The 13,768-nt window shown below is 33.1% G+C and overlaps 1 non-coding gene across 1 annotated transcript; it reads left to right on the top strand.

Annotated features, from left to right (window-relative positions):
* Positions 1 to 13,432: 13,432 nt before the first annotated feature.
* LOC120279895 lies at positions 13,433 to 13,539 on the top strand. The gene has a single exon (XR_005542197.1). It is a non-coding gene; the product is annotated as a small nucleolar RNA R71 (small nucleolar RNA).
* Positions 13,540 to 13,768: the final 229 nt, after the last annotated feature.

The raw sequence follows: 13,768 nt of genomic DNA, 5'->3' as shown, positions 1-13,768 counted from the left end.
ATTTTGGTGAAGTACCGTAGCAGTTAGTGTAGCAAATCGTTGTAGCAAAAAGTACTGTATCAGTTACTGTTTACACATCGCAGAAATTCATTTCCCGGAGATTCACATGGGCGTGTGGAAATTCCACAGGCCTTTGTGGATGCCCGATTCCAGCCTATTTAAAGTAGCGACTTATGACGTTTTGGGGATCCTTTTCCTATCCTTTTTCTCATCTTTTCCCCATCTTTGGAGGCGCTCGCGGCTAAGGTTTGGAGAGGCTTTGGCAAGACTTTTGCAGTGGTTCTACGGCCTTCAACACCACGTTCCTTTGGAAGGTAGCTATTGGGGGAGTTTTTGTCGGTGTCGATTCGGCAAGGTGTGCCCTAGGCTTGACGAGGGAACCTTTAGAGAAGATGAGGCTACTCGATAAGATCATCGGTACGAACTACAAGGGGGTTTTACTCGTGGATTGCATGTTTTTACTTTTGATTTCATTATTGATTGTATCTTGCTCCATGGAGAGCTAGACCCCTAGTGGGTGCTTCGACTTGTAAACCCTAGGATGATTTTGTTTCATTGACCTTTTATTATGTTTTATTTAATTGATGTTTTAATTGAGTTCCAATCTTGAATGCTTGTTGAGTTTATTTTCCCTTAGAGTGACACTAGGGTTGAGAATCCATCTTGGTAATCCTTGTGGATGAGTGACACACCATGAGGATTAGACAAAGCTAGGTTGGAGAGGGTTGAGAGGGTGAGTTGAGAGGTAGCAGAACGTCCCTTTTCCCTTCCAGTGTGATTTATCCTACCTCCGTGTTCCAAGAGTTTCTTGCGGTCGCAATAGAGTGAAGTGCTAAGAGAGGAACTCCGCATGGGCTTAGTTGCACAAGCGACAAAGTGAAGCGTTGCAGTAATCCTTAGTGCTGGGGCTTAATTGAGACTAGGGATCTTTCACCTGGACCAAAGGGTTAGATCTAGATTAGGGAATAGGGTTTATCGCTTGGAGTCACTAGAGCTTTAAGCAACCTTTCACAGTTTGAGGTGTTAAGATTAAGCGATTTCTCCACCAGGGCATAGTGTAGAGTTAGTCACAGTTGACCTTAGGTTTGGGATCGTGTGTTTAAGGATTTCCAGGACTCAGTAGACATCAGTTGGGAGACATAATGATTGGTCTTGCACTTGAAGCAATAGTCCTAGGGTGAGCAATGTTCGGGTGCCCCACTTTCTATCGATTGCCTCTCCTATCATTTTATTGCGTCTTTCTCTCTCTCTCTCTCTCTCTTGTTTTCTTTATTTTTATTTGCATTAATATTGTTCGTACCACTATTGATTTATCCTCACCATAGTTAAATAGCAATTCTTATGTTTCTGATCACTATTCCTTGTGGAAAGGACTACCCATTTCACCAGGGTATTTTTATTACTTTGACAACCTGTGCACTTGCGGTACACATGCAAAGGGTGTGTCATTCCTCTCCCGTTATCTCAAAACCCTAAGGTTTGCTAAGATTCAAAAATCTATCTGTCTATTATCTGAATTGAGGTAATCCTCCTCTCGTTATCTCTCTTTTCATCAAAGTATCAATAGGAATATCAAGAAACCATAATTTTGTTAGGTACCCAAGCTAACCTAGGATTTAGGTTTCTTTGCTTTCGTTTTTGCAACATTGATTCTAAAAGTCCATTGATGCAAAAGAACTATCCGTACCATTTGGCATCTGAGGAGTGAGGACCGGGTAACAACCTTTCTTTGAATCTTTGATGCATCTCCATGTGTTAGTACTTTATATATCTATTTTTATTTATTTCATGAGAATCATTGTAGTTAAGGAAATCTAGCTACATTGAGAATCTGGCCGTAAGGTTTATTTTGAAGATTTCAATGATACCTTACTGAATCTTTAAGAAAAGGTAAAGCACTCACTATTGCTGGTTGTTACTTATCTGAAGAATGTTTTAATAATTTTGTACTGACAAATAGAAACTAGATTTGCATGAATGCTCAATGCAATGTTTTAATCACCTATTAAACTTTATTTAGTCCAATCTCCTTTGACTGCCATTTATGTCAACCCTTTTTAGACATGGATGATATTTTTAATATAAAATTGTTCAATCATTTGAAGCCATTTATATAAAATTTTTAATATAAAATTGTTCAATCATTTGAAGCCATTTATATAAAATTTTTAATATAAAATTGTTCAATCAAGAAACTATAATGTGGCTTTATTAAGCTTTTTGATTGAATTTCACATGTAATCCGATTTTTCTTATGTTTTTATACATATGTGCAGAACAAAAAAAAACATGGAATCTACCTCTTTGAATCAAAGTGTGAACCTAGATGAAGAAGAATTAGAAAACACTAATTCTTGTAAGGAGTCAATTAAAAAATCCAAAGAATATTTTGATGTTTGGAATTTCTTTATAAAGAAAGGGATGACTCAAGATGGCACACAAATAGTAGAATGTAAGGGATGTAAGAAAGAATATAAATGTGGGGGTAAAAAGTATGGAACTTCTTCATTGAGGCACCACAGGGATAACTACAAAAACTTAAAGTTCAATGACATAGGACAGATGTTTTTTGATCATGAAGGGAAGATAAGGTCTAAGAAAATAGACCAAAAAATTGCACGTGACTTATTAGCTGCTGCAGTTATAAAACATGATTTACCATTTTCATTTGTTGAATATGATGGCATTAGAGCTTGGATGAAATATGTAAATCCCGATGGTGCTTGCATTTCTAGAAATACCCTTGTTTATGATATTAAAGGAATATATATGAGGGAGAAAGAGAAACTTAAGCATGTTTTGAGTAATATTCAAAATAGAATTTGTTTAACTTCAGATGTGTGGACTGCATGCACTAGTGAGGGCTACATTTGCTTGATAGGGCATTTTATTGATGAAAATTGGAAATTGCACAGTAAAATTCTTAACTTTACTGAAATGCCCCCTCCACACTCTGGAGTTGAATTAGCTGCAAAGTTATTTGCATTTTTGAAAGAATGGGGAATTGAGAAAAAAGTCTTTTCTTTGATATTGTATAATGCATCTAGCAATGACAATATGCAAGATATTCTGAAAGAGCAGCTCTCTCTACATGTTAGTTTGTTGTGTAATGGTGAATTTTTTTCATATTCATTGTTCCGCTCACATATTGAATCTCATTGTGTAAGAAGGTTTGAAAGTAGCTAGTGATGATTTGCATAAAATCAGAGAATCTATCAAATATGTGAAAGGTTCAGATAGCAGAATGAAAAATTTTGAAAAATGTGTGGGGGCAGTTGGCAACATCAGTACTAGTATTGGTTTGCGATTGGATGTGTCCACCCGTTGGAATTCAACATATTTTATGTTGGACAGTGTCGTTAAATATAAAAAGGCGTTTGCTTCTCTTCAATTAAATGATAGAAATTATAAGTATTTCCTTTCAAATGAAGAATTGAAACGAGGAGAGAAAATATATGAGTTCTTGGAGCCATTTTTTGATACTACCAACTTGATCTCGGCTTCTTCTTATCCTAAATCAAACTTGTATTTTTTGCAAGTTTGGAAGATTGAGGTTTTATTAAAAGAAAATTTGTCAAGTGAAGATGTGGTGATAAGTGATATGTGTAGAAGTAAGAAAGAAAATTTTGATAAATATTGGAGACAATATAGTGTGGTGCTTGCATTTGGAGCTATCCTTGACCCACGGATTAAGTTGCCGATGTTGGAATATTTTTATGGGAAAGTTGAGAGTGATCATACTAAATTCCAAGAGAAAGTGTCACTTGTGAAGACAAAGTTAGACAAGATTTTTTTGAGCATTATTCTAATGCTAATAAGGCAAGTCTTTCACAACCACAACATTCTTCTACCATTGCACCTACATCTACACAAAGGTGGTGGAGGAATTAAAAGGAAGGGCAAAAGAATCTATGATGTAAGTATTCTAACACTTTCTTTCTTTCTTTCTTTTTATTTCTCTAATTTGTTTATATTTTTTATGATAACATATGTTAATTGTTAATTGTAGGAAATTAAAACATTTGAGAGCCCATCAATTACAAATGTGGGGAAATCTCAATAGGATCTTTATTTGGACTAGCCAAAGCTTGAATTTTCATATTATGAAGATTTGGATGTGTTGGAGTATTGGAATGATCATAAGCATAGGTTCCCAATCCTTGCATCAATGGCAAGTGATGTCTAGGCTATTCCAATAACAACTATTGCATCTGAATCGGCTTTCTCTATTGGTGTCATGTGCTCACCAAGTACAAAAGTTGTACCCTTCCTGAAAAAGTGCAAGCTCTCATTTGCACCCGTAATTGGTTGCATGGCTATAACATTGGTAATTTACTTACAAATTATTTAATTTAAGTTTTTCATGTAGTTGAAATCTTGAAATAATGGTTTATCTTAAATTTAATTTTTAACTAATCTTTGTATTTGGCCGTTTTTATGTAGATAATGAAGATGGAGCAAATATTAAATCAACTATATCTGGTGGGGAATCAAATATTTTTGAAGTTATTGATGAAGATATAAGAGAAGGAGGAGATGGAGAAGAGGAAGATGTTAATGATTTAATGGTTGATGAATTTTAAATTTGTAATGAATTTTATTATTGTATGTCTTAAGAAGGAGAGGGAGTTTGAAGAACTATGAAATAGATTTTTATCTTATGATTGAACTTTTTTATTGTTGATGGGAAGATTTTAAATTTTTAATGAACTTCATTGTAATTGTAATGGATACTTTTATCTTATGTCTAGTTTTTAATATTAGAATCATTAGATGCCATGTACCATGTTAAATGTAAAATGTATTAACAGGTTTAAGTAAAAACTATGAAATATAATATATTTTTTATTTTTTTTATTTTTTTGGCGGGTTGGCCCGTTTAGCCCTTAACCCAAAATGGCAAGTTGACCCGCCCCGCCCAGCCAAATGGCGGGTTTGGCGGGCCGGGGGCTGGCCCACCACAAACCCAAATTGATAGGTTTAAAATTGAGCAAAAGACGGAGAGCATCACAATGAAGCACGAGGTGATGAAGGAGAGAATGATGTATTTGATTTTACAAGATTTGGTTTTACTCTTGATTTGAGCTTAAAACCAAATAGACCTAAAGGAGGGTTTCCACTTACATCAAGTTTTCAAATAAATCTAAACAAACAAAAGATTTTCTAAAGTAAAGTATTTTCAATTACAAGGTTTTTAAAATAACCCCAAACAAACACTACCTAAGTGTATATGTACTAAACCCTTCTGGTGCCTTCTCCTTATCCCATAAGGAGTAGAAAATTGAACTTAATAGACATGAACTATATTGTTCAATATATATTAAAATACTAATACAATATTTAATATGAACATCAAAAGAAATGTCTTATATTAATAATCAAAAGTGTATAAAATAAATAAAATGTCCTAATATAAGTATCCTCGCTGGCATTCGAGGGCATACTCCTAACATAATCAAAAATGGGGGGAAAAATTTAGATTGAAAATTTCCATCCTTATATGGACTAGAGGAAATGGAAGTTCTTGAGAAGAAATGAAAAATGAGCAAGGGTGGTGATTTAAGATAAGAGTAATAAGTGGTGAAATATAAGTGGGAGAGGTGGAAGTGTATTATTTCAAGTGGTAAAATATAAGGACATCTAACTCATTTAAGATAGTGCATGATGCTTAAACAGGACCACAAAATGGATGTATACATAAGGTGTTTATTCTAAATGTGGATTGAATATGGGTATAATCAAGAAAAAAAAACTCCTTTCCTTGAGTGTTTGTAGCATGTTTTTGGGGCTTTGTTTAGTACTCCAAACCATTGCCTTCGTTGGATTACAAGGCAAAAAAAGACTCATTTTATTGCCAATAAAGCAAGCATGGAATATATGCTATGTAAGGAGGGCCACCATATTCTAATTAGATGTAACATTTTTTAATTAATAAATGTGTAAAACAGAGGATCCTATCCACATTTTAGTATGCACCTTGTGTTGGGTAATGTGGCATAAAATTGATGTTTAAAATGTTATGTTTAATTCATTACATGCATAAAAGTATTTCATCAGCCATGCAACTAATTGCGAAACAAAACTGAAAATCAAAGTCTATAAACCATTAAACTTGTTCCTCATTTATATACTCTCTAATTTTTCATCTAATCAAATTAATTAATTAGTTAATGATGATGATGATGATGATGATGATAGATAATAATGATATTATTATTATTATTATTTTGTTTTTGCTTTAACAAATGTTGGATATATGAAGCGGATTTATTTTAGAATGCATTTAAATAAATGAAAAGGCCAATGAAAATATGACACTATTTTACTCTAAATATCCATCAGAGAGAGTTAATTTTAAAATCAATTCAAATCACCACTTTGATTCCATAACATAGAAACTTTGAAATTGAAAAGTGTATAGTCCACCTTACCATCCACTGATCAATCTTTAGCAAACATCAGAATGATGGATGACATTATTGCTTTGCACTTCTCTTATTTAATTTAATGCAGATATTATTGTTTTCCAAATTAATGACAAGTTTTCCTTAATAAATGGTTGACGTGTATAAGTTCAAGATTCTTCTTCAGCTAATAGTTCTCAAACTTCACAAGCTTCCCAAATTAGATCTTAAGCTCTTATGAATGATATATTTTTTCTATTACTATTTCTTAATTTAGTATAAATTATAATTTGGGACTATGTTGAAGCAAAAATATTGAGGGGCAAGAATTTGTGAAATAATTCCTCATGTAAAGCCTAGGTGTATTTATGGGTGGTTATTTTCATTTTGTCACATTACGCCATACACAATACTTGTTTCTTGGCATTTTATCCCATTCTCATATTTTCAAATAATTTTTGATTTGATACCAGTTTGGCCTTTTTAAGAATGGATATACTATTGGAAATGCATAGAGAACCTTTGCTCATATTTACTTTTTATTGGCCTTTTGTTTGCTATTAAGGAAAATTTGTGCTATCTTAATTCATTTGTATAAATACTTGATGAATTTAGGACTTTTGAACATTTTTATGCATTGAAGGGTAAAATTTGAAACATACGATTTCTTGTTAAAATAGTAACAAAATTTATGGTTTTTTTAATAAATAGATTGTATGTTTTTAGCTATTTTGAATTACAAAATGGTTAGAAATTGATCTTAGATGTATTGTCAGAGGGATTAGGTACATTAATTAATAATGAATTTATTAAGGAAGTAGAGGAATTTATTGCCTTTGCATATTCTCAAAATAGTATAATTCATATTGCTGATACAATGTGTAGGCACCTTTACTATAATGGTTTTATGGTTGGTTATATAACTTGAACCTTCTCATGGGAATATGAAATTGGACAATCTTCTATATATGGAGATCATCATGTTGAGATAATTTGTCAAGTGGAATCCCGAAATTCGTATGCTCCAATGATAATATATTTTATAGACCCAACTTTTAGCATTTCTCTTTATCATAATAGTGGGTTAAATTTTGTGGAAGAAGAACCTAACCCAAGGCAATCAAGCTCTATGATTTGTTGAATGATGCAAATAAACTATGATATCAACATTGCGCCAAGTACACAAAGCTATCAACTTTATCATAACTACTTAATTTAATGTCTAAGTTTAATCAGGAGTGAAGCATGTTTGATCATCTTATGGTGATGATTAAGAATATGGTTCCAAAAGATGAATGCTTACTCTATAACTGTTATAGAATAAAGTAGAAAATAAAGAAAGATAGTGTGGGTTATGAGAAAATACATGTGTATCAAAATAATTGCATATTGTTTTATAAAGAGGCTACTAAAATTGACCATCATTCTATTTGTGGACATCCTGGTATAAGATGATACAATAAGACAAATAAAAAAAAAGGAAGGCAAAAGATAATTCTTTGCAAGATATTTCTCTATTTACCACTTATACCAAAACATTAGAAATGTCACTAAAGATTGCTAAAAATATAACATGGCGTGTGACTAATTAAAGCACTGATGGCAAGCTTAAAGATCTTGTTGATAGGGAAGCATGGCAGCACTTCAACCAAATGAATTCATCTTTCATCCAAAAATCCCACAATGTGAGACTCAGGTTATGGGCATATAGTTTTAGTCTTTTTAGACTTGTAACAAAACCATATTCTATTTGGTCATTAATATTTGTTATTTACAATTTGCCTTTTTGGAAATGTTTGAAGTAGTCATACGTATTTCTTATTATAGTCACTTTAGGAAAGAAAAGTCTAGACTAAAACATATATTTGTTCTTGTGGACTTGATAGATGAGTTAAAAGAACTATGGAATGATGGCATTCTAACTTATGATGCTTCTAAAAAATAGAATTTCACTATGAAAGCATAATTGTTATGGACAATTAATGATTTTTCAACATATGCTATGTTTTCCTGTTGTAGTACTTATGGAACCTTATCATGTCCTTATTGCATGGAACATTTTTAAGTCTTTTATATTAGTTCATGATAAGAAGACATTTTTTTTATTATGATTACCAATCTTAAGAAGTGATCATTATTTTAGGAGGTAAAAATATACTCTAGAAAAAAGGTTGAGCATGATTGTCCAATTCCTTGATTATCTGGTCAAAAAATATTAACACAGTTGAATTCCATTCCAAATATCATGTGTGGCACAAAATGCAATGAGGGAAAGCTTTTAGGATTTAGAGAAAGTCATAATTGAGTGAATAAAAGTATATTTGGAAGTTTCTTTATTGACACACAATTTTATTTTGATAATTTAAATGTGATGCATATTAAATGAGATGTCTTAAAGAGTGTGTTCAATATGATGATGGATATTAATGGTAAAACTAAAGACCACATACATGTTTGTACAGACTTGGCAGTATATTGCGGTTGTAAAGAATTGGAATTGGTGGAAACTAATGGTTGTGTTTACATACCTCAAGCCTCATACACTTTGAGAAAAGATGATAGAAGGCATGTTTGTGCATGGGTGAAATAGTGAAAAAAATTTAAAATGAAATTGACCTTTGCATCGTCGAGATATCATATGGGCTGAGATAAATTACATAATTTATCAAAGGTTATTTTTATAAATGGGTCCAAGTTTGACAAGTAAGACAATAGGTAAAACAAGAGTACAATAAATAGTGGAGTCTGCATGAAAGGGAATTCTTATAATGATTCCAAGAATGACATATATGGTGTCTTGGAGCATATTATCTAATTAAAGAATTTTGGGGTTGGAAATAAGGTTGTACTTTTTAAAATGTTATTGGTTTGACCTAGAAAAATAGATTAAGGTTGATCCTTGTCATGGCCTTGTTGAAATCAAACACAAATCAATACTTCATTGTAATGAACCATTTGTGCTAGTTGATTAAGGTTTATAAGTTTATTACAGTCCTCATACCTTTAATAAGAGAGATTGATGCAATTGGTGGGCAGTTTTCAAAACCAAGGTGAGGAGTATGTTTTACCTTTATGAGAGGGATACTTATGGAAAAAGTACAACAAATTTAATTGGAGATATTTATTAAAAAGATGATGTCTTTATAAATACATATATTACATTTTAAGAGAAACTTGAAAGCCTAATTTTTCTTGCTAATGGTAGGTCTGAAGAGAAATTTTCATTTATTGAAGAGCAAGAAGACAATGACGATGAAGTTGATGAAGATGAAGACAAATATGTAATAAAGATGAGGAAAATGTGAATGATGGGTAGGATGGGGAAAATGGAGATGAGTATGAAGATGATCAAGAAAATGAATTTCCTTACTCTAATGATGATTGATATGTTTAATTTACTAATATACTTTATTTAATTCTTGTGTTTTTCTACATCTAGCTTATTGAACACATAACTATTATCATATATGAAATTTTACTGTTGGTGTGTTTGTTATCCAAATTTGGTTGTTTATTTACCAACATTTTTCTAATTTTGATTTTTATTGTTTGGTTATATTATTTAATATATAGCAGAAGATATCCAAATCTAATTAGTACTAATTAGTTTTTTAATCTTAGAGTTGCAATGGCTAAGCTAAATGATCCTAAAGCCCAAAATAAAGCTAAAGCTCAAGTAATTAAAATAAGCAACTATGACCCTACAAAGAATCCTGCGTGTCATCCATCCTTGAATGTCTCTTTTGCCACTTTATCCACTAAAGAACCACTGATATCAATATCATCCCTCGTCACTCTATGGTCTCAACCATCAACAAATAATGATTCACCAATTGAAGCACCAACTGCTTCTTCAATGGAGGCAATAGTAAATGGGAAATTAAAGTTTAGTTATGATGGATTTTTCTGTTACATGTTAAGCTATCATAGGAGAAGATATACAACGTCAAATAAGTGGTTCTACTATAAGAAGAATCACTCCAAAAGTTACAAACCAAAACATTTGTCTGACTATTCTTAAAGATAGGTATATTGAAGAAATCTGGGATTTTGTGTGATACTTTCACAATTAATTGTTTTTTCTATTGGCTTAGTTATTTTGTAAATTTTATAATTTTATGTATTAATGATTGACTTTGATTTCTCACAATGTTTTTGCTAAGAAAATGGTGTCAAAAACTATTGTTAAAATAATAAAGAATTTCTTGACCAGCGTGTTTCTGCTATGTAGTAAAATTCCCTACAATGTGAAGGAAGCTATGTAGAAAAAATTTGGGGTGACTACAAATTGTGTTGTTTATTTTATTTTATCTTGACTTATTTACTAAATTTTTTGATTATTTATATGTGGATCTTAGTAATGTTTTTTAATGTTTAATATTAGGAATATTTTAAGTGGCCTTTAGAAGAGGAACATAATGTTTGACGAGTATGGTAAAAGGCAAGTAAGAAGTGATTCAAAGATATGTTGAACGGTACAATGCAAGAAGTTGATTTCATTGATATTGCTATAAGAAGCATATAGGAATGAAAAGTTGTTGGATGTCAATTGAAGTTTTTGTTGCTTTTATTGATACTATTTGGATTATAGAGAATTGGCAAAATATATCCAAGAAAGCACTAGCCAATCGCTTAACAAAAAATGAGGGAACTATTACAAACACACAAGTGAATCTCATTCCTTTCTTGTTACTCAATATCTAATGGTATAGAACAATTTCACTCAATTCATCTCATGAATTTTGTCTGTGTTATTCATATATATACATATATTTTCGATAAAAAAAATTACATTCCTAGTTTAATTAAAAACAATTCTCTGTGAATGTAAAGAAAAAAAAGCTTCAACGACCAACAGAATATATAGAATTGTTCGAGAGAACTCATATATGTTAAGAGGAAATAGTGATCTTACGGGCACCATGTCAATTGTTATCAATTCATACTTAAGTTTTAAATTGCTACTTTTTTTATAAAATTAAATCTATGATTGGCGATAATTATTTTTTACTTTGTAGGAGAAATTTAAAGTTGATCCTCCCGAGTTTGATCTGGAAGCATTCGCATCATCAGTTAAGGGGATGACAACTACACACACTGATGTATATGGGTTTGGTACTATAGTGAATTCTAAAGCTTTATATGATGAGACTTCTAGTGCACACACATGCATGAATAACTCAGTGTGTCGTCTTTCCACTAGTCATCTTCTTGTGAATACTGTTAGATAATATTGCAAAATTAAATAATACCATCAGAGGCATGTGCATAAAACCTTCGTTCTTGTATCCCAACAGAGTAAGAGCCATGGTAATTGTCATACTCATTAAACTCGACCGTATGCTAATAACCACAGTAGAGCAAGATTACCAAACTACCCTTCATGTCCCACGTGTTTAGTTTGATTGCCTTGGCCAAGGTCTTCTAATATCACATACTTATAATTGCATAGAATACTAACTCAATTACTTCCGAGAATTTGGTGATCACTCACAAGTCACAACTGTTACTTGCCCAACATAGTCGCACTTCGAGGTCGGCCTTACCAAAAAGTAAACTGAGCCTAATGACTCTAGTAACAGACTAGACATCACAAATAGATTGTGATCACGATATCTCAGGTCTAAGGTCCACTCATATGATCATAACCAACAGTCCCAATAATTGACTGTCAAAGACTAAAACCCATGTGATTAGATAGTTGAGAGTCATGTTCGAATACACCAATCCCAGTGATGCATTTATGATATATGATCCCACTATTCATAGTGTTCAACTAACACTCTATGTCAAAGTATATGTTATACAAATCCTTATGAACCTTTAATGCCCAATTAAAGGTTCTCCGATTTGAGAACTATGTAAATGCATAAGTACCAAACCCTTCTAGTGATTTTATCTTTATCCCACAAAGAACAGAAGGTTTAACTTAAGACACATGGATTGCGATGTTCAAAACTAATTAAAATTCCATTATAAGATTTATATGAACATCAAAATAAATGCCTATTTAATAATAAGAAGAATGTATAATACAAATCAAATGCCCTAATACAAGTATCCTTGTTGGCATTCGAGGGCATAATCCTAACAATCTCCCACTTATACTCAATGCCAACCACTCCTAAGAATCCCTTCTTTCTCATCGGTACTCTTTGATGTGCTTGGAATATCTTGCACAGCTTGCACCATCTCCTTGGTGATGTGTCCTTTTTTAGCCAGTGTTTCAACCTGCTTTCCACTCCTAAAAGTGATGGCCTTCAAATACTCGCTCGGATTACTTTCAGTATTACTTGGTAAGCTGCCTGGGGAGCACTCAGAATTTACCCTGGCAAGTTACCCAACTTGATTTTTTAGCGCGAGAATTGAAGCTTGGACATTCCTTAATACTATGCTGAATTCATCAAGCCTAGTGTTTTTGTTCTATAATTTGGCCTCTGTGTTGATCATGAACTTGGCCAGAACATCTTTAGTAGTGTACTTCCTCTCTTATTGCAGTGGTGGCTATTGATGTACTTGTGGACATGGTGGTGGTGGTGGTGCCCATTGTTGTGAACCTTGACCCCCAGAGTGATTGGGGTGGCTTCCCCACCCGAGCTTATAAGTGGTACCATAAGGATTCCCTTGGCTTCTTTGGCCTCTACTAACATAGTCAACTCTTTCCATAGGCACTATCGATGTACTAGAAATTCAGCACTTAGCAGTTTCATCTCCCGCCCATACGTCTCACAAGATAGGACTGCCCCTGATTTCGAGCTCAAACCTATCATAAATTGATCAAATCTTCTTTTCAGTACCTCCAATTCTACAACTAAGGCGGTGGTGTCATTCACTTCATAAATCCCTACTACTCTTAGGGGTTTCTGCCTAATGCTCTAATGGCATTCATTACTCACCATATCCTCAATCAATTTCTCAGCATCCTTAGGATATTTATTACTCAACGACCCCCTGCTCCAGTGTCGATAAGCTAGCGAGTTGCATAATTTAAGCCATTGCATTGCATCTGCACTCTCATCCAAGAAGAGAAACCATGATGAGGACATCTTCTTAGGATATCCTTGAAACTTTCATGCGCCTCAAAGAGTGTCTCAAAATTACCCTTCTTGAAGGCCGAAATCTCTTGCCTTAGTCTAGCTGCTTTGCTTGGCGGGAAGTATCTTGCAAGAAATTTTTCCACTAATTCCTTCCATGTGGTGATAGACACGGGAGCTAATGAAGTGAACCATCGATAAGCTGCTCCTCTCAGACTAAACAAAAATAGCCTCAATCTGATGGCATCATCTGAGACTGAATTGATCTTGAAGGTGGAGCAAATCTAGAGGAAACAGGACAAATGAGCATGAGGGTCTTCATCAACTAAC

Source organism: Dioscorea cayenensis, chromosome 16 (assembly GCF_009730915.1).
Source record: "Dioscorea cayenensis subsp. rotundata cultivar TDr96_F1 chromosome 16, TDr96_F1_v2_PseudoChromosome.rev07_lg8_w22 25.fasta, whole genome shotgun sequence".
Lineage (NCBI taxonomy): Eukaryota > Viridiplantae > Streptophyta > Magnoliopsida > Dioscoreales > Dioscoreaceae > Dioscorea > Dioscorea cayenensis.
The sequence above is the reverse complement of the archived record's forward strand: the minus strand, read 5'-3'. Positions and strand labels throughout refer to the sequence as shown.